Source organism: Heterodontus francisci, chromosome 29, assembly GCF_036365525.1.
Source record: "Heterodontus francisci isolate sHetFra1 chromosome 29, sHetFra1.hap1, whole genome shotgun sequence".
Classification (NCBI taxonomy): Eukaryota; Metazoa; Chordata; class Chondrichthyes; order Heterodontiformes; family Heterodontidae; genus Heterodontus; species Heterodontus francisci.
This window is the reverse complement of record NC_090399.1, coordinates 70728087-70754952: the sequence shown is the minus strand read 5'-3', so window position 1 is coordinate 70754952 and position 26866 is coordinate 70728087.

Below are 26866 nucleotides of genomic sequence, written 5' to 3'. Positions count from 1 at the left end.
ATTGGCCTCACCCCCAATCAGTCAGTGAGTTGCAGCATTGGCCTCACCCCCAGTCAGCCAGTGAGTTACAGCATTGGCCTCACCCACAGTCATTCAGTGAGTTGTAGCTTTGGCCTCACCCCCAAACAGTCAGTGAGTTACAGCATTGGCCTCACCCCAGTCAGTCAGTGAGTTCCAGCATTGGCCTCACCACCAGTCCCTCAGTGAGTTGCAGCATTGGCCTCACTCCCAGACACTCAGTGAGTTCCAGCATTGGCCTCACCCCCAGTCAGTCAGTGTGTTGCAGCATTGGCCTCACCCCCAGTCAGTCAGTGTGTTGCAGCATTGGCCTCACCCCCAGTCAGTCACTGAGTTGCAGCATTGGGCTCACCTCCAGTCAGTGAGTTATAGCATTGGCCTCACCACCAGTCAGTCAGTGAGTTGCAGCATTGGCCTCACCCCCAGTCAGTGAGATACAGCATTGGCCTCACCACCAGTCAGTCAGTGAGTTGCAGCATTGGCCTCACCCCCAGTCAGTGAGATACAGCATTGGCCTCACCACCAGTCAGTCAGTGAGTTGCAGCATTGGCCTCACCCCCAGTCAGTGAGTTGCAGCATTGGCTTCACCCCCAGTCAGTCCGCGAGTTACATCATTGGCGTCACCCTCAGGCAGTCAGCGAGTTGCAGCATTGCCCTCAACCCCAGTCAGTGAGTAGCAGCATTGGCCTCACCCCAAGTCAGTGAGTTACAGCATTGGCCTCACCCCCAATCAGTCAGTGAGTTACAGCATTGCCCTCACCCCCAGTCACTGAGTTGCAGCATTGGCCTCACCCCCAGTCAGTCAGTGAGTTGCAGCATTGGCCTCACCCCCAGTCAGTGAGTTGCAGCATTGGCCTCACCCCCAGTCATTCAGTGAGTTACAGCATTGGCCTCACCCCCAGTCAGTCAGTGAGTAGCAGCATTGGCCTCACCCCCAGCCAGTCAGTGAGTTGCAGCATTGCCCTCACCCCCAGTCAGTCAGTGAGTAGCAGCATTGGCCTCACCCTCAGTCAGTCAGTGAGTTCCAGCAATGGTCTCACCACCAGTCACTCAGTGAGTTGCAGCATTGGCCTCACCCCCAGACACTCAGTGAGTTGCAGCATTGGCCTCACCCCCAGTCAGTCAGTGTGTTGCAGCATTGGCCTCACCCCCAGTCAGTCAGTGAGTTGCAGCATTGGCCTCACCCCCAGTCAGTCACTGAGTTGCAGCATTGGCCTCACCCCCAGTCAGTGAGTTACAGCATTGGCCTCACCCCCAGTCAGTCAGCGAGTTGCAGCATTGGCCTCACCCCCAGTCAGTGAGTTGCAGCATTGGCCTCACCCCCAGTCAGTGAGTTACAGCATTGGCCTCAGCCCCAGTCAGTGAGTTGCAGCATTGGCCTCACCCCCAGGCAGTCAGTGAGTTGCAGCATTGGCCTCAGCCCCAGTCAGTGAGTTGCAGCATTGGCCTCACCACCAGTCAGTCAGCGAGTTGCAGCATTGGCCTCACCCACAGGCAGTCAGTGAGTTGCAGCATTGGCCTCACCCCCAGTCAGTGAGATACAGCATTGGCCTCACCACCAGTCAGTCAGTGAGTTGCAGCATTGGCCTCACCCCCAGTCAGTGAGTTGCAGCATTGGCCTCACCCCCAGTCAGTGAGTTACAGCATTGGCCTCAGCCCCAGTCAGTGAGTTGCAGCATTGGCCTCACCCCCAGGCAGTCAGTGAGTTGCAGCATTGGCCTCAGCCCCAGTCAGTGAGTTGCAGCATTGGCCTCACCACCAGTCAGTCAGCGAGTTGCAGCATTGGCCTCACCCACAGGCAGTCAGTGAGTTGCAGCATTGGCCTCACCCCCAGTCAGTGAGATACAGCATTGGCCTCACCACCAGTCAGTCAGTGAGTTGCAGCATTGGCCTCACCCCCAGTCAGTGAGTTGCAGCATTGGCCTCACCCCCAGTCAGTGAGTTACAGCATTGGCCTCACCACCAGTCAGTCAGTGAGTTACAGCATTGGCCTCACCACCAGTCAGTCAGTGAGTTGCAGCATTGTCCTCACCACCAGTCAGTCAGTGAGTTACAGCATTGGCCTCACCACCAGTCAGTCAGTGAGTTGCAGCATTGGCCTCACCCCCAGTCAGTGAGTTGCAGCATTGGCCTCACCCCCAGTCAGTCAGCGAGTTACATCATTGGCGTCACCCTCAGGCAGTCAGTGAGTTCCAGCATTGGCCTCACCCCCAGTCAGTCAGTGAGTTGCAGCATTGGCCTCACCCCCAGTCAGTGAGTTGCAGCATTGGCCTCACCCCCAGTCATTCAGTGAGTTACAGCATTGGCCTCACCCCCAGTCAGTCAGTGAGTAGCAGCATTGGCCTCACCCCCAGTCAGTCAGTGAGTTGCAGCATTGCCCTCACCCCCAGTCAGTCAGTGAGTAGCAGCATTGGCCTCACCCCCAGTCAGTCAGTGAGTTCCAGCAATGGCCTCACCACCAGTCACTCAGTGAGTTGCAGCATTGGCCTCACCCCAAGACACTCAGTGAGTTGCAGCATTGGCCTCACCCCCAGTCAGTCAGTGTGTTGCAGCATTGGCCTCACCCCCAGTCAGTCAGTGAGTTGCAGCATTGGCCTCACCCCCAGTCAGTCACTGAGTTGCAGCATTGGCCTCACCCCCAGTCAGTGAGTTACAGCATTGGCCTCACCCCCAGTCAGTCAGCGAGTTGCAGCATTGGCCTCACCCCCAGGCAGTCAGTGAGTTGCAGCATTGGCCTCAGCCCCAGTCAGTGAGTTGCAGCATTGGCCTCACCACCAGTCAGTCAGCGAGTTGCAGCATTGGCCTCACCCACAGGCAGTCAGTGAGTTGCAGCATTGGCCTCACCCCCAGTCAGTGAGATACAGCATTGGCCTCACCACCAGTCAGTCAGTGAGTTGCAGCATTGGCCTCACCCCCAGTCAGTGAGTTGCAGCATTGGCCTCACCCCCAGTCAGTGAGTTACAGCATTGGCCTCACCACCAGTCAGTCAGTGAGTTACAGCATTGGCCTCACCACCAGTCAGTCAGTGAGTTGCAGCATTGTCCTCACCACCAGTCAGTCAGTGAGTTACAGCATTGGCCTCACCACCAGTCAGTCAGTGAGTTGCAGCATTGGCCTCACCCCCAGTCAGTGAGTTGCAGCATTGGCCTCACCCCCAGTCAGTCAGCGAGTTACATCATTGGCGCCACCCTCAGGCAGTCAGTGAGTTACAGCATTGGCCTCACCCCCAGTCAGTCATCGAGTTACATCATTGGCGTCACCCTCAGACAGTCAGTGAGTAGCGTCATTGGCCTCACCACCAGTCAGTCAGCGAGTTGCAGCATGGGCCTCACCCCCAGTCAGTGAGTTCCAGCATTGGCCTCACCCCCAGTCAGTGAGTTACAGCATTGGCCTCACCACCAGTCACTCAGTGAGTTGCAGCATTGGCCTCACCCCAGAGACACTCAGTGAGTTCCAGCATTGGACTCACCCCCAGTCAGTCAGTGTGTTGCAGCATTGGCCTCACCCCCAGTCAGTCACTGAATGAGAACATAGAAAAACATAGAAAAATACAGCACAGAACAGGCCCTTCGGCCCACGATGTTGTGCCGATCCTTTGTCCTCTGTCAAGGACAATTTAATCTATACCCCATCATTCTCCTTTATCCATATACCTATCTAAAAGCCGTTTGAAAGTCCCTAAAGTTTCTGACTCAACAACTTCCCCAGGCAAGGCATTCCATGCCCCGACCACTCTCTGGGTAAAGAACCTTCCCCTGACATCCCCCTTATATCTCCCACCCTTCACCTTAAATTTATGACCCCTTGTAACGCTTTGCTCCACCCGGGGAAAAAGTTTCTGACTGTCTACCCTATCTATTCCCCTGATCATCTTATAAACCTCTATCATGTCACCCCTCATCCTTCTCCGTTCTAATGAGAAGAGGCCTAGAATGTTCAGCCTTTCCTCGTAAGACTTATTCTCCATTCCAGGCAACATCCTGGTAAATCTCCTCTGCACCCTCTCCAAGGCTTCCACATCCTTCCTAAAATGAGGCGACCAGAACTGCACACAGTACTCCAAATGAGGCCTTACCAAGGTCCTGTACAGCTGCATCATCACCTCACGGCTCTTAAATTCAATCCCTCTGCTAATGAACGCTAACACCCCATGTGCCTTCTTCACAGCCCTATCCACTTGAGTTGCAACTTTCAACGATCTATGCACATAGACCCCAAGGTCTTTCTGCTCCTCCACATGCCCAAGAACCCTACCGTTAACCCAGTATTTTGCATTCGTGTTTGTCCTTCCAAAATGGACGACCTCACACTTTTCAGGGTTAAACTCCATCTGCCACTTTTCAGCCCAGCACTGCAACCTATCCAAGTCCCTTTGCAGACGACAATAGCCCTCCTCGGTATCCACAACTCCACCAACCTTTGTATCATCTGCAAATTTACTGACCCACCCTTCGACTTCCTCATCCAAGTCGTTAATAAAAATCACAAACAGGAGAGGACCCAGAACTGATCCCTGTGGCACGCCACTGGTAACTGGGCTCCAGGCTGAGTATTTACCATCTAAGACCACTCTCTGCCTTCTATCAGTTAGCCAATTCTTAATCCAACTGGCCACATTCCCCACTATCCCATGCCTCCTGACTTTCTCCATAAGTCTACCATGGGGGACCTTATCAAATGCCTTACTAAAATCCATGTACACCACATCCACTGGTTTACCCTCATCCACTTGCTTGGTCACCTGCTCAAAGAATTCAATCAGGCTTGTGAGGCAAGACCTACCCCTCACAAAACCGTGCTGACTGTCCCGAATCAAGCAGTGTCTTTCCAGATGCTCAGAAATCCTATCCCTCAGCACCTTTTCCATCAACTTGCCTACCACCGAAGTAAGACTAACTGGCCTGTAATTCCCAGGGTTGTTCCTATTCCCTTTCTTGAACAGGGGCACAACATTTGCCACCCTCCAATCACCTGGTACCACCCCCGTCAACAGAGAAGATGAAAAGATCATTGCCAGCATTGGCCTCACCACCAGTCAGTGAGTTACAGCATTGGCCTCACCCCCAGTCAGTCAGTGAGTTGCAGCATTGGCCTCACCAACGGTCAGTCAGCGAGTTTCAGCATTGGCCTCACCCCCAGGCAGTCAGTGAGTTGCAGCATTGGCCTCACCACCAGTCAGTCAGTGAGATACAGCATTGGCCTCACCCCGAGTCAGTGAGTTGCAGCATTGGCCTCACCACCAGTCAGTCAGTGAGTTGCAGCATTGGCCTCACCCCGAGTCAGTGAGTTGCAGCATTGGCCTCACCACCAGTCAGTCAGTGAGTTGCAGCATTGGCCTCACCCCGAGTCAGTGAGTTGCAGCATTGGCCTCACCACCAGTCAGTCAGTGAGTTGCGGCATTGGCCTCACCCCCAGTCAGTGAGTTGCAGCATTGCCCTCACCCCCAGTCAGTGAGATACAGCATTGGCCTCACCACCAGTCAGTCAGTGAGTTGCAGCATTGGCCTCACCCCCCCGTCAGTGAGTTACAGCATTGGCCTCACCCCCAGTCAGTCAGTGAGTTGCAGTATTAACCTCACCACCAGTCAGTGAGTTACAGCATTGGCCTCACCCCCAGTCAGTCAGTGAGTTACAGCATTGGCCTCACCCCAGTCAGTCAGTGAGTTACAGCATTGGCCTCACCCTCATGCAGTCAGTGAGTTGCAGCATAGGCATCACCCCCAGTCAGTGAGTAGCAACATTGGCCTCACCCCCAGTCAGTCAGTGAGTAGCAGCATTGGCCTCACCCCCAGTCAGTTAGTGAGTAGCAGCATTGGCCTCACCCCCAGTCACTCAGTGAGTTGCAGCATTGGCCTCAGCCCCAGACACTCAGTGAGTAGCAGCATTTGCCTCACCACCAGTCAGTGAGTTCCAGCATTGGATCACCCCCAGTCAGTGAGTTACAGCATTGGCCTCAACCCCAGGCAGTCAGTGAGTAGCATCATTGGCCTCACCCTGAGTCAGTCAGTGAGTTGCAGCATTGGCCTCACCACCAGTCAGTCAGTGAGTAGCATCATTGGCCTCACCCCCATTCAGGCAGTGAGTTGCAGCATTGGCCTCACCCCCAGACACTCAGTGAGTTCCAGCATTGGCCTCACCCCCAGTCAGTCAGTGTGTTGCAGCATTGGCCTCACCCCCAGTCAGTCACTGAATTGCAGCATTGGCCTCACCACCAGTCAGTGAGTTACAGCATTGGCCTCACCAACGGTCAGTCAGCGAGTTTCAGCATTGGCCTCACCCCCAGGCAGTCAGTGAGTTGCAGCATTGGCCTCACCCCCAGTCAGTGAGATACAGCATTGGCCTCACCACCAGTCAGTCAGTGAGTTGCAGCATTGGCCTCACCACCAGTCAGTCAGTGAGTTGCGGCATTGGCCTCACCCCCAGTCAGTGAGTTACAGCATTGGCCTCACCACCAGTCAGTCAGTGAGTTGCGGCATTGGCCTCACCCCCCCGTCAGTGAGTTACAGCATTGGCCTCACCACCAGTCAGTCAGTGAGTTGCAGTATTAACCTCACCCCCAGTCAGTCAGTGAGTTACAGCATTGGCCTCACCCCAGTCAGTCAGTGAGTTACAGCATTGGACTCACCCTCATGCAGTCAGTGAGTTGCAGCATAGGCATCACCCCCAGTCAGTGAGTAGCAGCATTGGCCTCACCCCCAGTCAGTCAGTGAGTAGCAGCATTGGCCTCACCCCCAGTGAGAAGCACAATTGGCCTCACCCCCAGTCAGTCAGTGAGTTGCAGCATTGGCCTCACCCCCAGTCACTCAGTGAGTTGCAGCATTGGCCTCACCCCCAGTCACTCAGTGAGTTGCAGCATTGGCCTCACCCCCAGACACTCAGTGAGTTGCAGCATTTGCCTCACCATCAGTCAGTGAGTTCCAGCATTGGCCTCACCACCAGACAGTGATTTACAGCATTGGCCTCAACCCCAGGCAGTCAGTGAGTTGCAGCATTGGCCTCACCACCAGTCAGTCAGTGAGTAGCATCATTGGCCTCACCCCCAGTCAGGCAGTGAGTTGCAGCATTGCCCTCACCCCCAGTCAGTGAGTAGCAGCATTGGCCTCACCAACATTCAGTCAGTGAGTTACAGATTTTGGCCTCAGCCCAGTCAGTGAGTTACAGCATTGGCCTCACCCCCAATCAGTCAGTGAGTTACAGCATTTGCCTCACCCCCAGTCAGTAAGTTACAGCATTGGCCTCACCCCCAGTCAGTCAGTGAGTTGCAGCATTGCCCTCACCCCCAGTCACTCAGTGAGTGGCAGCATTGGCCTCACGCCCAGTCACTCAATGAGTTGCAGCATTGGCCTCGCCTCCAGACTCTCAGTGAGTTGCAGCATTTGCCTCACCACTAGCCAGTGAGTTCCAGCATTGGCCTTACCCCAGTCAGTGCGTTGCAGCATTGGCCTCACCCCCAGTCAGTCACTGAATTGCAGCATTGGCCTCACCCCCAGTCAGTGAGTTACAGCATTGGCCTCACCAACGGTCAGTCAGCGAGTTTCAGCTTTGGCCTCACCCCCAGGCAGTCAGTGAGTTGCAGCATTGGCCTCACCCCCAGTCAGTGAGATACAGCATTGGCCTCACCACCAGTCAGTCAGTGAGTTACAGCATTGGCCTCACCCCCCGACACTCAGTGAGTTCCAGCATTGGCCTCACCCCCAGTCAGTCAGTGTGTTGCAGCATTGGCCTCACCCCCAGTCAGTCACTGAATTGCAGCATTGGCCTCACCACCAGTCAGTGAGTTACAGCATTGGCCTCACCCCCAGTCAGTGAGTTGCAGCATTGGCCTCACCAACGGTCAGTCAGCGAGTTTCAGCATTGGCCTCACCCCCAGGCAGTCAGTGAGTTGCAGCATTGGCCTCACCCCCAGTCAGTGAGATACAGCATTGGCCTCACCACCAGTCAGTCAGTGAGTTGCGGCATTGGCCTCACCCCCAGTCAGTGAGTTACAGCATTGGCCTCACCACCAGTCAGTCAGTGAGTTGCGGCATTGGCCTCACCCCCAGTCAGTGAGTTACAGCATTGGCCTCACCACCAGTCAGTCAGTGAGTTGCGGCATTGGCCTCACCCCCAGTCAGTGAGTTGCAGCATTGCCCTCACCCCCAGTCAGTGAGTAGCAGCATTGGCCTCACCCCCCCGTCAGTGAGTTACATCATTGGCCTCACCCCCAATCCGTCAGTGAGTTGCAGTATCAACCTCACCACCAGTCAGTGAGTTACAGCATTGGCCTCACCCCCAGTCAGTCAGTGAGTTACAGCATTGGCCTCACCCCAGTCAGTCAGTGAGTTACAGCATTGGCCTCAGCCCAGTCAGTCAGTGAGTTACAGCATTGGCCTCACCCCAGTCAGTCAGTGAGTTACAGATTTTGGCCTCAGCCCAGTCAGTGAGTTCCAGCATTGGCCTCACCCCCAGTCAGAGAGTTCCAGCATTTGCCTCACCCCCAGTCAGTGAGTTCCAGCATTGGCCTCAACCCCAGTCAGTCAGTGAGTTGCAGCATTGGCCTCACCCCAGACACTCTGTGAGTTACAGTATTGGCCTCACCCCCAGTCAGTGAGTTGCAGCATTGGCCTCACCCCCAGTCAGTCAGCGAGTTACAGCATTGGCCTCACCACTAGACACTCAGTGAGTTACAGCATTGGCCTCACCCCCAGTCAGTGAGTTACAGCATTGGCCTCACCACCAGTCAGTGAGTTGCAGCATTGGCCTCACCACCAGTCAGTGAGTTACAGCATTGGCCTCACTTCCAGTCAGTGAGTTGCAGCATTGGCCTCACCACCAGTCAGTGAGTTGCAGCATTGGCCTCACCACCAGTCAGTGAGTTACAGCATTGGCCTCACTTCCAGTCAGTGAGTTGCAGCATTGGCCTCACCACCAGTCAGTGAGTTGCAGCATTGGCCTCACCACCAGTCAGTGAGTTACAGCATTGGCCTCACTTCCAGTCAGTGAGTTGCAGCATTGGCCTCACCACCAGTCAGTGAGTTGCAGCATTGGCCTCACCACCAGTCAGTGAGTTACAGCATTGGCCTCACTTCCAGTAAGTGAGTTGCAGCATTGGCCTCACCACCAGTCAGTGAGTTACAGCATTGGCCTCACTTCCAGTCAGTGAGTAACAGCATTGCACTCACCACCAGTCAGTCAGTGAGTTGCAGTATTAACCTCACCCCAGTCAGTCTGTGAGTTACAGCATTGGCCTCACCCCCAGTCAGTCAGTGAGTTGCAGCATTGGTCTCACCCCCAAACAGTCAGTGAGTTACAGCATTGGCCTCACCCCCAGTCAGTCAGTGAGTTGCAGCATTGGCCTCACCCCCAAACAGTCAGTGAGTTACAGCATTGGCCTCACCCCCAGTCAGTCAGTGAGTTGCAGCATTGGCCTCACCCCCAGTCAGTCAGCGAGTTTCAGCTTTGGCCTCACCCCCAGGCAGTCAGTGAGTTGCAGCATTGGCCTCACCCCCAGTCAGTGAGATACAGCATTGGCCTCACCACCAGTCAGTCAGTGAGTTACAGCATTGGCCTCACCCCCAGACACTCAGTGAGTTGCAGCATTGGCCTCACCCCCAGTCAGTCACTGAATTGCAGCATTGGCCTCACCACCAGTCAGTGAGTTACAGCATTGGCCTCACCCCCAGGCAGTCAGTGAGTTGCAGCATTGGCCTCACCAACGGTCAGTCAGCGAGTTTCAGCATTGGCCTCACCCCCAGGCAGTCAGTGAGTTGCAGCATTGGCCTCACCCCCAGTCAGTGAGATACAGCATTGGCCTCACCACCAGTCAGTCAGTGAGTTGCAGCATTGGCCTCACCCCGAGTCAGTGATTTGCAGCATTGGCCTCACCACCAGTCAGTCAGTGAGTTGCGGCATTGGCCTCACCCCCAGTCAGTGAGTTACAGCATTGGCCTCACCACCAGTCAGTCAGTGAGTTGCGGCATTGGCCTCACCCCCAGTCAGTGAGTTACAGCATTGGCCTCACCACCAGTCAGTCAGTGAGTTGCAGCATTTTCCTCACCACCAGTCAGTGAGTTGCAGCATTGCCCTCACCCCCAGTCAGTGAGTAGCAGCATTGGCCTCACCAACATTCAGTCAGTGAGTTGCAGCATTGGCCTCACCCCCCCGTCAGTGAGTTACAGCATTGGCCTCACCCCCAATCAGTCAGTGAGTTGCAGTATTGGCCTCACCCCCAGTCAGTGAGTTATAGCATTGGCCTCACCCCCAATCAGTGAGTTGCAGCATTGGCCTCACCCCCAGTCAGTGAGTTGCAGCATTGGCCTCACCCCAGTCAGTCAGTGAGTTACAGCATTGGCCTCACCCCCAGACACTCAGTGAGTTACAGCATTGGCCTCACCCCCAGTCAGTCAGTGTGTTGCAGCATTGGCCTCACCCCCAGTCAGTCAGTGAGTTGCAGCATTGGCCTCACCCCCAGTCAGTCACTGAGTTGCAGCATTGGCCTCACCCCCAGTCAGTGAGTTACAGCATTGGCCTCACCCCCAGTCAGTGAGTTGCAGCATTGGCCTCACCCTCAGTCAGTAAGTGAGTTGCAGTATTAACCTCACCACCAGTCAGTGAGTTACAGCATTGGCCTCACCCCCAGTCAGTCAGTGAGTTACAGCATTGGCCTCACCCCCAGTCAGTGAGTAGCAGCATTGGCCTCACCCCCAGTCAGTCAGTGAGTAGCAGCATTGGCCTCACCCCCAGTCAGTCAGTGAGTAGCAGCATTGGCCTCACCCCCAGTCAGTCAGTGAGTTGCAGCATTGCCCTCACCCCCAGTCAGTCAGTGAGTAGCAGCATTGGCCTCACCCCCAGTCAGTCAGTGAGTTCCAGCATTGGCCTCACGACCAGTCACTCAGTGAGTTGCAGCATTGGCCTCACCCCCAGACACTCATTGAGTTCCAGCATTGGCCTCACCCCCAGTCAGTCAGTGTGTTGCAGCATTGGCCTCACCCCCAGTCAGTCAGTGAGTTGCAGCATTGGCCTCACCCCCAGTCAGTCACTGAGTTGCAGCATTGGCCTCACCCCCAGTCAGTGAGTTACAGCATTGGCCTCACCCCCAGTCAGTGATTTGCAGCATTGGCCTCACCCCCAGTCAGTCAGCGATTTGCAGCATTGCCCTCACCCCCAGGCAGTCAGTGAGTTGCAGCATTGGCCTCACCCACAGTCAGTCCGTGAGTAGCAGCATTGGCCTCACCCCCAGTCACTGAGATACAGCATTGGCCTCACCACCAGTCAGTCAGTGAGTTGCAGCATTGGCCTCACCACCAGTCAGTCAGTGAGTTGCAGCATTAACCTCACCCCCAGTCAGTGAGTTACAGCATTGGCCTCACCCCCAGTCAGTCAGCGAGTTGCAGCATGGGCCTCGCCCCCAGTCAGTGAGTTACAGCATTGACCTCACCCCCAGTCAGTCAGTGAGCAGCAGCATTGGCCTCACCCCCAGTCAGTCAGTGAGTAGCAGCATTGGCCTCACCCCCAGTCAGTGAGTTACAGCATTGGCCTCACCCCCAATCAGGCAGTGAGTCACAGCATTGGCCTCACCCCCAGTCAGTGAGTTGCAGCATTGACCTCACCCCCAATCAGTCAGTGAGTCACAGCATTGGCCTCACCCCCAGTCAGTGAGTTACAGCATTGCCCTCACCCCCAGTCAGTGAGTTGCAGCATTGGCCTCACCCCCAGTCAGTCAGTGAGTTGCAGCATTGCCCTCACCCCCAGTCAGTCACTGAGTTGCAGCATTGGCCTCACCCGCAGTCAGTCAGTGAGTTGCAGCATTGGCCTAGCCTCCAGACACTCAGTGAGTTGCAGCATTTGCCTCACCACCAGTCAGTGAGTTCCAGCATTGGCCTCACCCCCAGTCAGTCACTGAGTTGCAGCATTGGCCTCACCCCCAGTCAGTCAGTGAGTTGCAGCATTGGCTTCACCCCCAGTCAGTGAGTTCCAGCATTGGCCTCACCACCAGTCAGTCAGTGAGCTGCAGCATTAACCTCACCACCAGTCATTGATGTGCAGCATTGGCCTCACCCCCCCGTCAGTGAGTTACAGCATTGGCGTCACCCTGAGGCAGTCAGTGAGTTACAGCATGGGCCTCACCCCCAGTCAGTGAGTTATAGCATTGGCCTCACCCCCAATCAGTGAGTTGCAGCATTGGCCTCACCCCCAGTCAGTGAGTTGCAGCATTGGCCTCACCCCAGTCAGTCAGTGAGTTACAGCATTGGCCTCACCCCCAATCAGTCAGTGAGTTGCAGTATTGGCCTCACCCCCAGTCAGTGAGTTATAGCATTGGCCTCACCCCCAATCAGTGAGTTGCAGCATTGGCCTCACCTCCAGTCAGTGAGTTGCAGCATTGGCCTCACCCCAGTCAGTCAGTGAGTTACAGCATTGGCCTCACCCCCAGACACTCAGTGAGTTACAGCATTGGCCTCACCCCCAGTCAGTCAGTGTGTTGCAGCATTGGCCTCACCCCCAGTCAGTCAGTGAGTTGCAGCATTGGCCTCACCCCCAGTCAGTCACTGAGTTGCAGCATTGGCCTCACCCCCAGTCAGTGAGTTACAGCATTGGCCTCACCCCCAGTCAGTGAGTTGCAGCATTGGCCTCACCCTCAGTCAGTAAGTGAGTTGCAGTATTAACCTCACCACCAGTCAGTGAGTTACAGCATTGGCCTCACCCCCAGTCAGTCAGTGAGTTACAGCATTGGCCTCACCCTCATGCAGTCTGTGAGTTGCAGCAGAGGCCTCACCCCCAGTCAGTGAGTAGCAGCATTGGCCTCACCCCCAGTCAGTCAGTGAGTAGCAGCATTGGCCTCACCCCCAGTCAGTCAGTGAGTAGCAGCATTGGCCTCACCCCCAGTCAGTCAGTGAGTTGCAGCATTGCCCTCACCCCCAGTCAGTCAGTGAGTAGCAGCATTGGCCTCACCCCCAGTCAGTCAGTGAGTTCCAGCATTGGCCTCACGACCAGTCACTCAGTGAGTTGCAGCATTGGCCTCACCCCCAGACACTCATTGAGTTCCAGCATTGGCCTCACCCCCAGTCAGTCAGTGTGTTGCAGCATTGGCCTCACCCCCAGTCAGTCAGTGAGTTGCAGCATTGGCCTCACCCCCAGTCAGTCACTGAGTTGCAGCATTGGCCTCACCCCCAGTCAGTGAGTTACAGCATTGGCCTCACCCCTAGTCAGTGATTTGCAGCATTGGCCTCACCCCCAGTCAGTCAGCGATTTGCAGCATTGCCCTCACCCCCAGGCAGTCAGTGAGTTGCAGCATTGGCCTCACCCACAGTCAGTCCGTGAGTAGCAGCATTGGCCTCACCCCCAGTCACTGAGATACAGCATTGGCCTCACCACCAGTCAGTCAGTGAGTTGCAGCATTGGCCTCACCACCAGTCAGTCAGTGAGTTGCAGCATTAACCTCACCCCCAGTCAGTGAGTTGCAGCATTGGCCTCACCCCCAGTCAGTCAGCGAGTTGCAGCATGGGCCTCGCCCCCAGTCAGTGAGTTACAGCATTGACCTCACCCCCAGTCAGTCAGTGAGTAGCAGCATTGGCCTCACCCCCAGTCAGTCAGTGAGTAGCAGCATTGGCCTCACCCCCAGTCAGTGAGTTACAGCATTGGCCTCACCCCCAATCAGTCAGTGAGTCACAGCATTGGCCTCACCCCCAGTCAGTGAGTTGCAGCATTGACCTCACCCCCAGTCAGTCAGTGAGTAGCAGCATTGGCCTCACCCCCAGTCAGTGAGTTACAGCATTGGCCTCACCCCCAATCAGTCAGTGAGTCACAGCATTGGCCTCACCCCCAGTCAGTGAGTTACAGCATTGCCCTCACCCCCAGTCAGTGAGTTGCAGCATTGGCCTCACCCCCAGTCAGTCAGTGAGTTGCAGCATTGCCCTCACCCCCAGTCAGTCACTGAGTTGCAGCATTGGCCTCACCCCCAGTCAGTCAGTGAGTTGCAGCATTGGCCTAGCCTCCAGACACTCAGTGAGTTGCAGCATTTGCCTCACCACCAGTCAGTGAGTTCCAGCATTGGCCTCACCCCCAGTCAGTCACTGAGTTGCAGCATTGGCCTCACCCCCAGTCAGTCAGTGAGTTGCAGCATTGGCTTCACCCCCAGTCAGTGAGTTCCAGCATTGGCCTCACCACCAGTCAGTCAGTGAGCTGCAGCATTAACCTCACCACCAGTCATTGATGTGCAGCATTGGCCTCACCCCCCCGTCAGTGAGTTACAGCATTGGCGTCACCCTGAGGCAGTCAGTGAGTTACAGCATGGGCCTCACCCCAGTCAGTGAGTTACAGCATTGGCCGTACCCCCAATCAGTCAGTCAGTTACAGCATTGGCCTCACCCCCAGTCAGTGAGTTACAGCATTGCCCTCACCCCCAGTCAGTGAGTTACAGCATTGGCCTTACCCCCAGTAAGTGAGTAGCAGCATTGGCCTCAACCCCAGTCAGCGAGTTACAGCATTGGCCTCACACCCAGTCATTGAGTTACAGCATTGGCCTCACCCCCAGTCAGTGAGTTACAGCATTGCCCTCACCCCCAGTAAGTGAGTAGCAGCATTGGCCTCAACCCCAGTCAGCGAGTTACAGCATTGTCCTCACCCCCAGTCATTGAGTTACAGCATTGGCCTCACTGCCAGACAGTCAGTGAGTTCCAGCATTGGCCTCACCTCCAGTCAGTGAGTGAGTTACAGCATCGGCCTCACCTCCAGTCAGTCAGTGAGTTGCAGAATTGGCCTCACCCTCAGTCAGTCAGTGAGTTACAGCATTGGCCTCACCCTCAGTCAGTGAGTGAGTTACAGCATTGGCCTCACCCCCAGTCAGTGAGTGAGTGACAGCATTGGCCTCACCCTCAGTCAGTGAGTGACTGACAGCATTGGCCTCACCCTCCGTCAGTCAGTGGGTTGCGGCATTGGCCTCATCCTCAGTCAGTGAGTTGCAACATTGGCCTCACCCACAGTCAGTCAGTGATTCACAGCATTGGCCTCACCCCCAAAAAGTCAGTTAGTTGCAACATTGCCCTTACCCCCAGCCAGTGAGTGAGTTACAGCATTGGCCTGACCCCCAGTCAGTCAGTGAGTTACAGCATTGGCCTCACCCTCAGTCTGTCAGTGAGTTGCAGCCTTGGCCTCACCCCCAGTCATTGAGTTACAGCATTGGCCTCACTGCCAGTCAGTGAGTGAGTTACAGCATTGGCCTCACCCCCAGTCAGTGAGTGACAGCAATGGCCGCACCCCCAGTCAGTGAGTGAGTTACAGCATTGACCTCACCACCAGTCAGTCAGTCAGTGAGTTGCAGCATTGGCCTCACCCTCAGTCAGTCAGTGACTTGCAGCATTGGCCTCACCCCCAGTCAATCAGTGAGTTACAGCATTGGCCTCACCCCCAGTCAGTGAGTGAGTTACAGCATTGGCCTCACCCCCAGTCAGTGAGTGACAGCAATGGCCGCACCCCCAGTCAGTGAGTGAGTTACAGCATTGACCTCACCACCAGTCAGTCAGTCAGTGAGTTGCAGCATTGGCCTCACCCTCAGTCAGTCAGTGACTTGCAGCATTGGCCTCACCCCCAGTCAGTCAGTGAGTTACAGCATTGGCCTCACCACCAGTCAGTCAGTGAGTTAAAGCATTGGCCTCACCCCCAGTCAGTCAGTGAGTTGCAGCATTGGCCTCACCCTCAGTCAGTGAGTTGCAACATTGGCCTCACCCCCAGTCAGTCAGTGATTTACAGCATTGGCCTCACCCCCAGTCAGTCAGTGAGTTGCAGCCTTGGCCTCACCCCCAGTCATTGAGTTACAGCATTGGCCTCAGTGCCAGTCAGTGAGTGAGTTACAGCATTGGCCTCACCCCCAGTCAGTGAGTGACAGCAATGGCCGCACCCCCAGTCAGTGAGTGAGTTACAGCATTGACCTCACCACCAGTCAGTCAGTCAGTGAGTTGCAGCATTGGCCTCACCCTCAGTCAGTCAGTGACTTGCAGCATTGGCCTCACCCCCAGTCAATCAGTGAGTTACAGCATTGGCCTCACCCCCAGTCAGTGAGTGCGTTACAGCATTGGCCTCACCCCCAGTCAGTGAGTGACAGCAATGGCCGCACCCCCAGTCAGTGAGTGAGTTACAGCATTGACCTCACCACCAGTCAGTCAGTCAGTGAGTTGCAGCATTGGCCTCACCCTCAGTCAGTCAGTGACTTGCAGCATTGGCCTCACCCCCAGTCAGTCAGTGAGTTACAGCATTGGCCTCACCACCAGTCAGTCAGTGAGTTAAAGCATTGGCCTCACCCCCAGTCAGTCAGTGAGTTGCAGCATTGGCCTCACCCTCAGTCAGTGAGTTGCAACATTGGCCTCACCCCCAGTCAGTCAGTGATTTACAGCATTGGCCTCACCCCCAGTCAGTCAGTGAGTTCCAGCATTGGCCTCACCCCCAGTCAGTGAGTTACAGCATTGTCCTCAACACCAGTCAGGCAGTGAGTTGTCGCATTGGCCTCACCCCCCGTCAGCGAGTTACAGCAATGGCCTCACCACCAGTCAGCGAGTTCCAGCATTGGCCTCACTCCTTGTCAGTGACTTACAGCATTGGCCACACCCCCGGTCAGTGAGTTACAGCATTGGCCTCACTCCTCGTCAGTGAGTTACAGCATTGGCCTCACCTTCAGTCAGTGAGTGAGTTACAGCATTGGCCTCACCCTCAGTCAGTCAGTGAGTTGCTGCATTGGCCTCACCCCCAGTCAGTCAGTGAATTACAGCATTGGCCTCACCCTCAGTCAGTGAGTGAGTTACAGCATTGGCCTCACCCTCAGTCAGTGAGTGAGTTGCAGCATTGGCCTCACCATCAGTCAGTGAGTGAGTGACAGCATTGGCCTCACCCTCAGTCAGTCAGTGGGTTGCAGCATTGGCCTCATCCTCAGTCAGTGAGTTGCAACATTGGCCTCACCCCCAGTCAGTCAGTGATTTACAGCATTGGCCTCACCCCCAGTCAGTCAGTTAGTTGCAACATTGCCCTCACCCCCAGTCAGTGAGTTACAGCATTGGCCTCATCTTCAGTCAGTGAGTGAGTTACAGCATTGGCCTCACCCTCAGTCAGTCAGTGAGTTGCTGCATTGGCCACACCCTCAGTCAGTGAGTGAGTTACAGCATTGGCCTCACCCTCAGTCAGTGAGTGAGTTGCAGCATTGGCCTTACCATCAGTCAGTGAGTGAGTGACAGCATTGGCCTCACCCTCAGTCAGTCAGTGGGTTGCAGCATTGGCCTCACCCTCAGTCAGTGAGTGAGTTGCAGCATTGGCCTCACCTTCAGTCAGTGAGTGAGTTACAGCATTGGCCTCACCCCCAGTCAGTCAGAGAGTTACAGCATTGGCCTCACCCTCAGTCAGTGAGTGAGTGACAGCATTGTCCTCACCCTCAGTCAGTCAGTGGGTTGCAGCATTGGCCTCACCATCAGTCAGTGAGTGAGTGACAGCATTGGCCTCACCCTCAGTCAGTCAGTGAGTTGCTGAATTGGCCTCACCCCCAGTCAGTCAGTGATTTACAGCATTGGCCTCACCCCCAGTCAGTTAGTTAGTTGCAACATTGCCCTCACCCCCAGTCAGTGAGTTACAGCATTGGCCTCACCTTCAGTCAGTGAGTGAGTTACAGCATTGGCCTCACCCTCAGTCAGTCAGCGAGTTGCAGCATTGGCCTCACCTCCAGTCAGTCAGTTGGTTGCAACATTGGCCTGACCCCCAGTCAGTCAGCGAGTTACATCATTGGCCTCACCCTCAGGCAGTCAGTGAGTTACAGCATTGGCCTCACCTCCAGTCAGTCAGTTGGTTGCAACATTGGCCTGACCCCCAGTCAGTCAGTGAGTTACAGCATTGGCCTCACCCCCAGTCAGTCAGCGAGTTACATCATTGGCCTCACCCTCAGGCAGTCAGTGAGTTACAGCATTGGCCTCACCCCACTCAGTGAGTTACAGCCTTGCCCTCACCCCCAGTCAGTGAGTAGCAGCATTGACCTTGCCCCCAGTCAGTCAGTGAGTTGAAGCATTGGCCTAACCCCCAGTCAGTGAGTTGCAGCATTGTCCTCAACACCAGTCAGTCAGTGAGTTACAGCATTGGCCTAACCCCCAGTCAGTGAGTTGCAGCATTGTCCTCACCCCCAGTCAGTCAGTGAGTTACAGCATTGCCCTCACCCCCAGTCAGTGAGTAGCAGCATTGACCTTGCCCCCAGTCAGTCAGTGAGTTACAGCATTGGCCTCAACACCAGTCAGTCAGTGAGTTACAGCATTGGCCTAACCCCCAGTCAGTGAGTTGCAGCATTGTCCTCACCCCCAGTCAGTCAGTGAGTTACAGCATTGCCTTCACCCCCAGTCAGTGAGTAGCAGCATTGACCTTGCCCCCAGTCAGTCAGTGAGTTGCAGCATTGGCCTCACCCCCAGTCAGTGAGTTACAGCATTGTCCTCAACACCAGTCAGTCAGTGAGTTACAGCATTGGCCTCACCCCCAGTCAGTGAGTTCCAGCATTGGCCTCACCACCAGTCAGTGAGTTCCAGCATTGGCCTCACCACCGGTCAGTGAATTCCAGCATTGGCCTCACCCCCAATCAGTGAGTTACAGCATTGGATTCACCACCAGTCAGAGAGTGAGTTAAAGCATTGGCCTCACCCCCAGTCAGTCAGTGAGTTACAGCATTGCACTCACCCCCAGTCAGTGAGGGAGTTACAGCATTGGCATCACCCGCAGTCAGTCAGTGAGTTACAGCATTGGCCTCACCCCCAGTCAGTGAGTGAGTTACAGCATTGGCCTCACCTTCAGTCAGTGAGTGAGTTACAGCATTGCCCTCACCCTCAGTCAGTCAGTGGGTTGCAGCATTGGCCTCACCCCCAGTCAGTCAGTGATTTACAGCATTGGCCTCACCCCCAGTCAGTGAGTGAGTTACAGCATTGGCCTCACCTTCAGTCAGTGAGTGAGTTACAGCATTGCCCTCACCCTCAGTCAGTCAGCGAGTTGCTGCATTGGCCTCACCTCCAGTCAGTCAGTTGGTTGCAACATTGGCCTCACCCCCAGTCAGTCAGTGATTTACAGCATTGGCCTCACCCCCAGTCAGTGAGTGAGTTACAGCATTGCCCTCACCCTCAGTCAGTCAGCGAGTTGCTGCATTGGCCTCACCTCCAGTCAGTCAGTTGGTTGCAACATTGGCCTGACCCCCAGTCAGTCAGTGAGTTACAGCATTGGCCTCACCCCCAGTCAGTCAGCGAGTTACATCATTGGCCTCACCCTCAGGCAGTCAGTGAGTTACAGCATTGGCCTCACCCCCACTCAGTGAGTTACAGCATTGGCCTCATCACCGGTCAGTGAGTTCCAGCATTGGCCTCACCCCCAGTCAGTGAGTTACAGAATTGTCCTCACCCCCAGTCAGTGAGTTACAGCATTGGCCTCACCCCCAGTCAGCGAGTTACAGAATTGGCCTCACCCCCAGTCAGCGAGTTACAGCATTGGCCTCACCCCCAGTCAGCGAGTTACAGCATTGGCCTCACCCCCAATCAGTGAGTTACAGAATTGGCCTCACCCCCAGTCAGTGAGTTACAGAATTGGCCTCACCCCCAGTCAGCGAGTTACAGCATTGGCCTCACCCCCAGTCAGCGAGTTACAGCATTGGCCTCACCCCCAATCAGTGAGTTACAGAATTGGCCTCACCCCCAGTCAGCGAGTTACAGAATTGGCCTCACCCCCAGTCAGCGAGTTCCAGCATTGGCCTCACCCCCAGTCAGCGAGTTACAGCATTGGCCTCACCCCCAATCAGTGAGTTACAGAATTGGCCTCACCCCCAGTCAGTGAGGGAGTTACACCATTGGCCTCACCCCCAGTCAGTCAGTGAGTTACAGCATTGGCCTCACCCGCAGTCCGTCAGTGAGTTACAGCATTGGCCTCACCCCCAGTCAGTCAGTGAGTTACAGCATTGGCCTCACCCACTGTCAGTGAGTTACAGCATTGGCCTCACCCCCAGTCAGTGAGTTACAGCATTGCCCTCAGCCCCAGTCAGTGAGTAGCAGCATTGGCCTCACCACCAGTCAGTGAGTTCCAGCACTGGCCTCACCCCCAGTCAGTGAGTTACAGCATTGGCCTCACACCCAGTCAGCGAGTTCCAGCATTGTCCTCACCCCCAGTCATTGAGTTACTGCATTGGCCTCACTGCCAGACAGTCAGTGAGTTCCAGCATTGGCCTCACCCCCAGTCAGTCAGTGAGTTACAGCATTGGCCTCACCCCCAATCAGTCTGTGAGTTGCAGCATTGGCCTCACCCCCAGTCAGTCAGTGAGTTACAGCATTGGCCTCACCCCCAGTCAGTCTGTGAGTTGAAGCATTGGCCTCACCACCTGTCAGTCAGTGAGTTACAGCATTGGCCTCACCGCCAGTCAGTCTGTGAGTTGCAGCATTGGCCTCACCACCTGTCAGTCAGTGAGTTACAGCATTGGCCTCACCCCCGTCAGTCAGTGAGTTCCAGCATTGGCCTCACCCCCAGTCAGTGAGTGAGTTACACATTGGCCTCACCCCCAGTCAGTGAGTGAGTTACAGCATTGGCCTCACCACCAGTCAGTGAGTTCCAGCACTGGCCTCACCCCATGTCAGTGAGTTTCAGCATTGGCCTCACCCCCAGTCAGCGAGTTACAGCAATGGCCTCACACCCAGTCAGCGAGTTACAGCATTGTCCTCACCCCCAGACAGTGAGTTCCAGCATTGGCCTCACCACCAGTCAGTGAGTTCCAGCATTGGCCTCACACCCAGTCAGCGAGTTACAGCATTGTCCTCACCCCCAGACAGTGAGTTACAGCATTGGCCTCACCCCCAGTCAGTCAGTGAGTTACAGCATTGCCCTCACCACCAGTCAGTCAGTGAGTTACAGCAATGCCCTCACCCCCAGTCAGTCAGTGAGTTACAGCATTGGCCTCACCCACAGTCAGCGAGTTACAGCATTGGCCTCACCCCCAGTCAGTCAGTGAGCTGCAGCATTGGCCTCACCCCCAGTCAGTCAGTGAGTTGCAGCATTGGCCTCACCCCCAGTCAGTCAGTGAGTTGCAGCATTGGCCTCACCCCCAGTCAGTCAGTGAGCTGCAGCATTGGCCTCACCCCCAGTCAGTCAGTGAGTAACAGCATTGCCCTCAACACCAGGCAGTCAGTGAGTTACAGCATTGCCCTCACCACCAGTCAGTCAGTGAGTTACAGCATTGACCTCACCACCAGTCAGTCAGTGAGTAACAGCATTGGGCTCACCACAGTCAGTCAGTGAGTGACAGCATTGCCCTCACCCCCAGTCAGTCAGTTGGTTGCAACATTGGCCTCACCCCCAGTCAGTCAGTGTGTTACAGCATTGCCCTCACCCTCCATCAGTCAGTGTGTTACAGCATTGGCCTCACCCCAATTCAGTGAGTGAGTTACAGCATTGGCCTCACCCCAAGTCCGTGAGTGAGTTACAGCATTGGCCTCACCCCCAGTCAGTCAGTGAGTTACAGCATTGGCCTCACCCCCAGTCAGTCAGTGAGTTCCAGCATTGGCCTCACAACCAGTCAGTGAGTGAGTTACAGCATTGCCCTCACCCCCTGTCAGTCAGTGAGTTACAGCATTGCCCTCACCCTCCATCAGTCAGTGAGTTACAGCATTGGCCTCACCCCCAGTCAGTGTGTGAGTTGCAGCAGTGGCCTCACCCTCAGTCAGTGAGTTCCAGCATTCGCCTCACCCCCAGTCAGTCAGTGAGTTACAGCATTGGCCGCACCCACAGTCAGTCAGTGAGCTGCAGCATTGGCCTCACCCCCAGTCAGTCAGTGAGTTGCAGCATTGGCCTCACCCCCAGTCAGTCAGTGAGTAACAGCATTGCCCTCACCACCAGTCAGTCAGTGAGTTACAGCATTGGCCTCACCACCAGTCAGTCAGTGAGTTACAGCATTGGCCTCACCCCCAGTCAGTCAGTGAGTAACAGCATTGGCCTCACCCCCATTCAGTCAGTGAGTTGCAGCATTGGCCTCACCCCCAGTCAGTCAGTGAGCTGCAGCATTGGCCTCACCCCCAGTCAGTCAGTGAGTTGCAGCATTGGCCTCACCCCCAGTCAGTCAGTGAGTAACAGCATTGCCCTCACCACCAGTCAGTCAGTGAGTAACAGCATTGCCCTCACCCCCAGTCAGTCAGTTAGTTGCAACATTGGCCTCACCCCCAGTCAGTCAGTGAGTTACAGCATTGCCCTCACCCTCCATCAGTCAGTGTGTTACAGCATTGCCCTCACCCTCCATCAGTCAGTGTGTTACAGCATTGGCCTCACCCCAAGTCAGTGAGTGAGTTACAGCATTGGCCTCACCCCAAGTCCGTGAGTGAGTTACAGCATTGGCCTCACCCCCAGTCAGTCAGTGAGTTACAGCATTGGCCTCACCCCCAGTCAGTCAGTGAGTTCCAGCATTGGCCTCACAACCAGTCAGTGAGTGAGTTACAGCATTGCCCTCACCCTCCATCAGTCAGTGAGTTACAGCATTGGCCTCACCCCCAGTCAGTGTGTGAGTTGCAGCAGTGGCCTCACCCTCAGTCAGTGAGTTCCAGCATTCGCCTCACCCCCAGTCAGTCAGTGAGTTACAGCATTGGCCTCACCCCCAGTCAGTCTGTGAGTTGCAGCATTGGCCTCACCTCCAGTCAGTCAGTGAGTTACAGCATTGGCCTCACCACCAGTCAGTCAGCGAGTTACAGCATTGGCCTCACTGCCAGTCAGTCAGTTAGTTGCAGCATTGGCCTCACCCCAGTCAGTCAGCGAGTTACAGCATTGGCCTCACTGCCAGTCAGTCAGTGAGTTCCAGCATTGGCGTCACCCCCAGTCAGTGAGTGAGTTACAGCATTGGCCTTCTCACCAGTCAGTCAGTCAGTGAGTTGCAGCATTGGCCTCACCCCCAGTCAGTGAGTCAGTTACAGCATTGGCCTCACCCTTAGTCAGTGAGTTACAGCATTGCCCTCACCCCCAGTCAGTGAGTAGCAGCATTGGCCTCACGCCCAGTCAGTCAGTGAGTAGAAGCATTGGCCTGACCACCAGTCAGTGAGTTCCAGCACTGGCCTCACCCCCCGTCAGTGAGTGAGTTACAGCAATGGCCTCACCCTTAGTCAGTGAGTTACAGCATTGCCCTCACCCCCAGTCAGTGAGTAGCAGCATTGGCCTCACGCCCAGTCAGTCAGTGAGTAGAAGCATTGGCCTGACCACAAGTCAGTGAGCTCCAGCACTGGCCTCACCCCCAGTCAGTGAGTGAGTTACAGCAATGGCCTCACCCCCAGTCAGCGAGTTCCAGCATTGGCCTCATCCTCAGTCTGTGAGTTACAGCAATGGCCTCACCCTCAGTCAGTCAGTGAGTTACAGCATTGGCTTCACCCCCAGTCAGTGAGTTCCAGCATTGGCCTCACCCCCAGTCGGCGAGTTCCAGCATTGGCCTCACCCCCAGTCAGTGAGGTACAGCATTGGCCTCACCCCCAGTCAGTCAGTGAGTTCCAGCATTGGCCTCACCCCCAGTCATTCAGTGAGTTACAGCATTGGCCTCACCCCCAGTCAGTCAGTGAGTTACAGCATTGGCCTCACCCCCAGTCAGTGAGTTACAGCATTGGCCTCACCCCCAGTCAGTCAGTGAGTTCCAGCATTGGCCTCACCCCCAGTCATTCAGTGAGTTACAGCATTGGCCTCACCCCCAATCAGTCTGTGAGTTGCAGCATTGGCCTCACCCCCAGTCAGTCTCTGAGTTGCAGCATTGGCCTCACCACCTGTCAGTCAGTGAGTTACAGCATTGGCCTCACTGCCAGTCAGTCAGTTAGAATTAGAATTGGAATTAGAATATTACAGCGCTGTACAGGCCCTTCGACCCTCGATGTTGCGCCGAGCTGTGAAACCATCTGACCTACACTACTCCATTTTCATCCATGTGTCTATCCAATGTCCACTTAAATGCCCTTAAAGTTGGCGAATCTACTACTGCTGCAGGCAGGGCATTCCACGCCCTTACTACTCGCTGAGTAAAGAAACTGCCTCTCACATCTGTCCTATATCTATCACCCCTCAACTTGAAGCTATGTCCCCTCGTGTTTGCCATCACCATCCGAGGAAAAAGGCTCTCACTATCCACCCTATCTAACCCTCTGATTATCTTATATGTCTCTATTAAGTCACCTCTCCTCCTCCTTCTCTCCAACGAAAACAACCTCAAGTCCCTCAGCCTTTCCTCGTAAGACCTTCCCTCCATACCAGGCAACAACCTAGTAAATCTCCTCTGCACCCTTTCCATAGCTTCCACATCCTTTCTGTAATGCGGTGACCAGAACTGCACGCAATACTCCAGGTGCGGTCTCACCAGAGTCTTGTACAGCTGCAGCATGACCTCGTGGCTCCGAAACTCGACCCCCCTACTAATAAAAGCTAACACACCATATGCCTTCTTGACAGCCCTATTAACCTGGTTAGCAACCTTCAGGGATTTATGCACCTGGACACCAAGATCTCTCTGCTCATCTACACTAACAAGAATCTTCCCATTAGCCCAGTACTCTGCATTCCTGTTACTCCTTCCAAAGTGAATCACCTCACACTTTTCCGCATTAAACTCCATTTGCCATCTCTCAGCCCAGCTCTGCAGCCTATCTATGTCTCTCTGTACCCTACAACATCCTTCGGCACTATCCACAACTCCACCTACCTTAGTGTCATCTGCAAATTTACTAACCCACCCTTCTACACCCTCTTCCAGGTCATTTATAAAAATGACAAACAGCAATGGCCCCAAAACAGATCCTTGCGGTACACCACTAGTAACTAAACTCCAGGATGAACATTTGCCATCAACCACCACCCTCTGTCTTCTTTCAGCTAGCCAATTTCTGATCCAAAGCTCTAAATCACCTTCAACCCCATACTTCCGTATTTTCTGCAATAGCCTACCGTGGGGAACCTTATCAAACGCCTTACTGAAATCCATATACACCACATCCACTGCTTTACCCTCATCCACCTGTTTGGTCACCTTCTCGAAAAACTCAATAAGGTTTGTGAGGCACGACCTACCCGTCACAAAACCGTGCTGACTATCTCTAATGTACTTATTCTTTTCAAGATGATTATAAATCCTGTCTCTTATAACCTTTTCCAACATTTTACCCACAACCGAAGTAAGGCTCACAGGTCTATAATTACCAGGGCTGTCTCTACTCCCCTTCTTGAACAAGGGGACAACATTTGCAATCCTCCAGTCTTCCGGCACTATTCCTGTCAACAATGACGACATAAAGATCAAGGACAAAGGCTCTGCAATCTCCTCCCTAGCTTCCCAGAGAATCCTAGGATAAATCCCATCTGGCCCAGGGGACTTATCTATTTTCACACTTTCCAAAATTGCTAACACCTCCTCCTTGTGAACCTCAATCCCATCTAGCCTCGTCGCCTGAATCTCAGTATTCTCAACAACATTTTCTTTCTCTACTGTAAATACTGACGCAAAATATTCATTTAACACTTCCCCTATCTCCTCTGATTCCACACACAACTTCCCACTACTATCCTTGATTGGCCCTAATCTAACTCTAGTCATTCTTTTATTCCTGATATACCTATAGAAAGCCTTAGGGTTTTCCCTGATCCGATCCACCAATGACTTCTCGTGTCCTCTCCTTGCTCTTCTTAGCTCTCCCTTTAGATCCTTCCTGGCTAGCTTGTAGCTCTCAAGCGCCCTAACTGAGCCTTCACGTCTCATCCTAACATAAGCCTTCTTCTTCCTCTTGACAAGCGCTTCAACTTCTTTAGTAAACCACGGCTCCCTCGCACGACAACTTCCTCCCTGCCTCACAGGTACATACTTATCAAGGACACGCAGTAGCTGCTCCTTGAATAAGCTCCACATTTCGATTGTTCCCATCCCCTGCAGTTTCCTTCCCCATCCTACACATCCTAAATCTTGCCTAATCGCATCATAATTTCCTTTCCCCCAGTTATAATTCTTGCCCTGCGGTATATACCTGTCCCTGCCCATCGCTAAGGTAAACCTAACCGAATTGTGATCACTATCACCAAAGTGCTCACCTACATCTAAATCTAACACCTGGCCGGGTTCATTTCCCAGTACCAAATCCAATGTGGCATCGCCCCTGGTTGGCCTGTCTACATACTGTGTCAGAAAACCCTCCTGCACACACTGGACAAAAACTGACCCATCTAAAGTACTCGAACTATAGTATTTCCAGTCGATATTTGGAAAGTTAAAGTCCCCCATAACAACTACCCTGTTACTCTCACCCCTGTCGAGAATCATCTTCGCTATCCTTTCCTCTACATCTCTGGAACTATTCGGAGGTCTATAAAAGACTCCCAACAGGGTAACCTCACCTCTCCTGTTTCTAACCTCAGCCCATACTACCTCAGTAGACGAGTCCTCAAACGTCCTTTCTGTCGCTGTAATACTCTCCTTGATTAACAATGCCACCCCCCCCCCTCTTTTACCATCTTCTCTGTTCTTACTGAAACATCTAAATCCCGGAATCTGCAACATCCATTCCTGCCCCTGCTCTACCCATGTCTCCGAAATGGCCACTACATCGAGATCCCAGGTACCAACCCATGCTGCAAGCTCACCCACCTTATTCCGGATGCTCCTGGCGTTGAAATAGACACACTTTAAACCAGGTTCTTGCTTGCCAGTGCCCTCTTGCGTCCTTGTAACCATATCCCTGACCTCACTACTCTCAACATCCTGTACACTGGCACTACAATTTGGGTTCCCATTCCCCTGCTGAATTAGTTTAAACCCCCCCGAAGAGCACTAGCAAACCTCCCCCCCAGGATATTGGTACCCCTCTGGTTCAGGTGAAGACCATCCTGTTTGTAGAGGT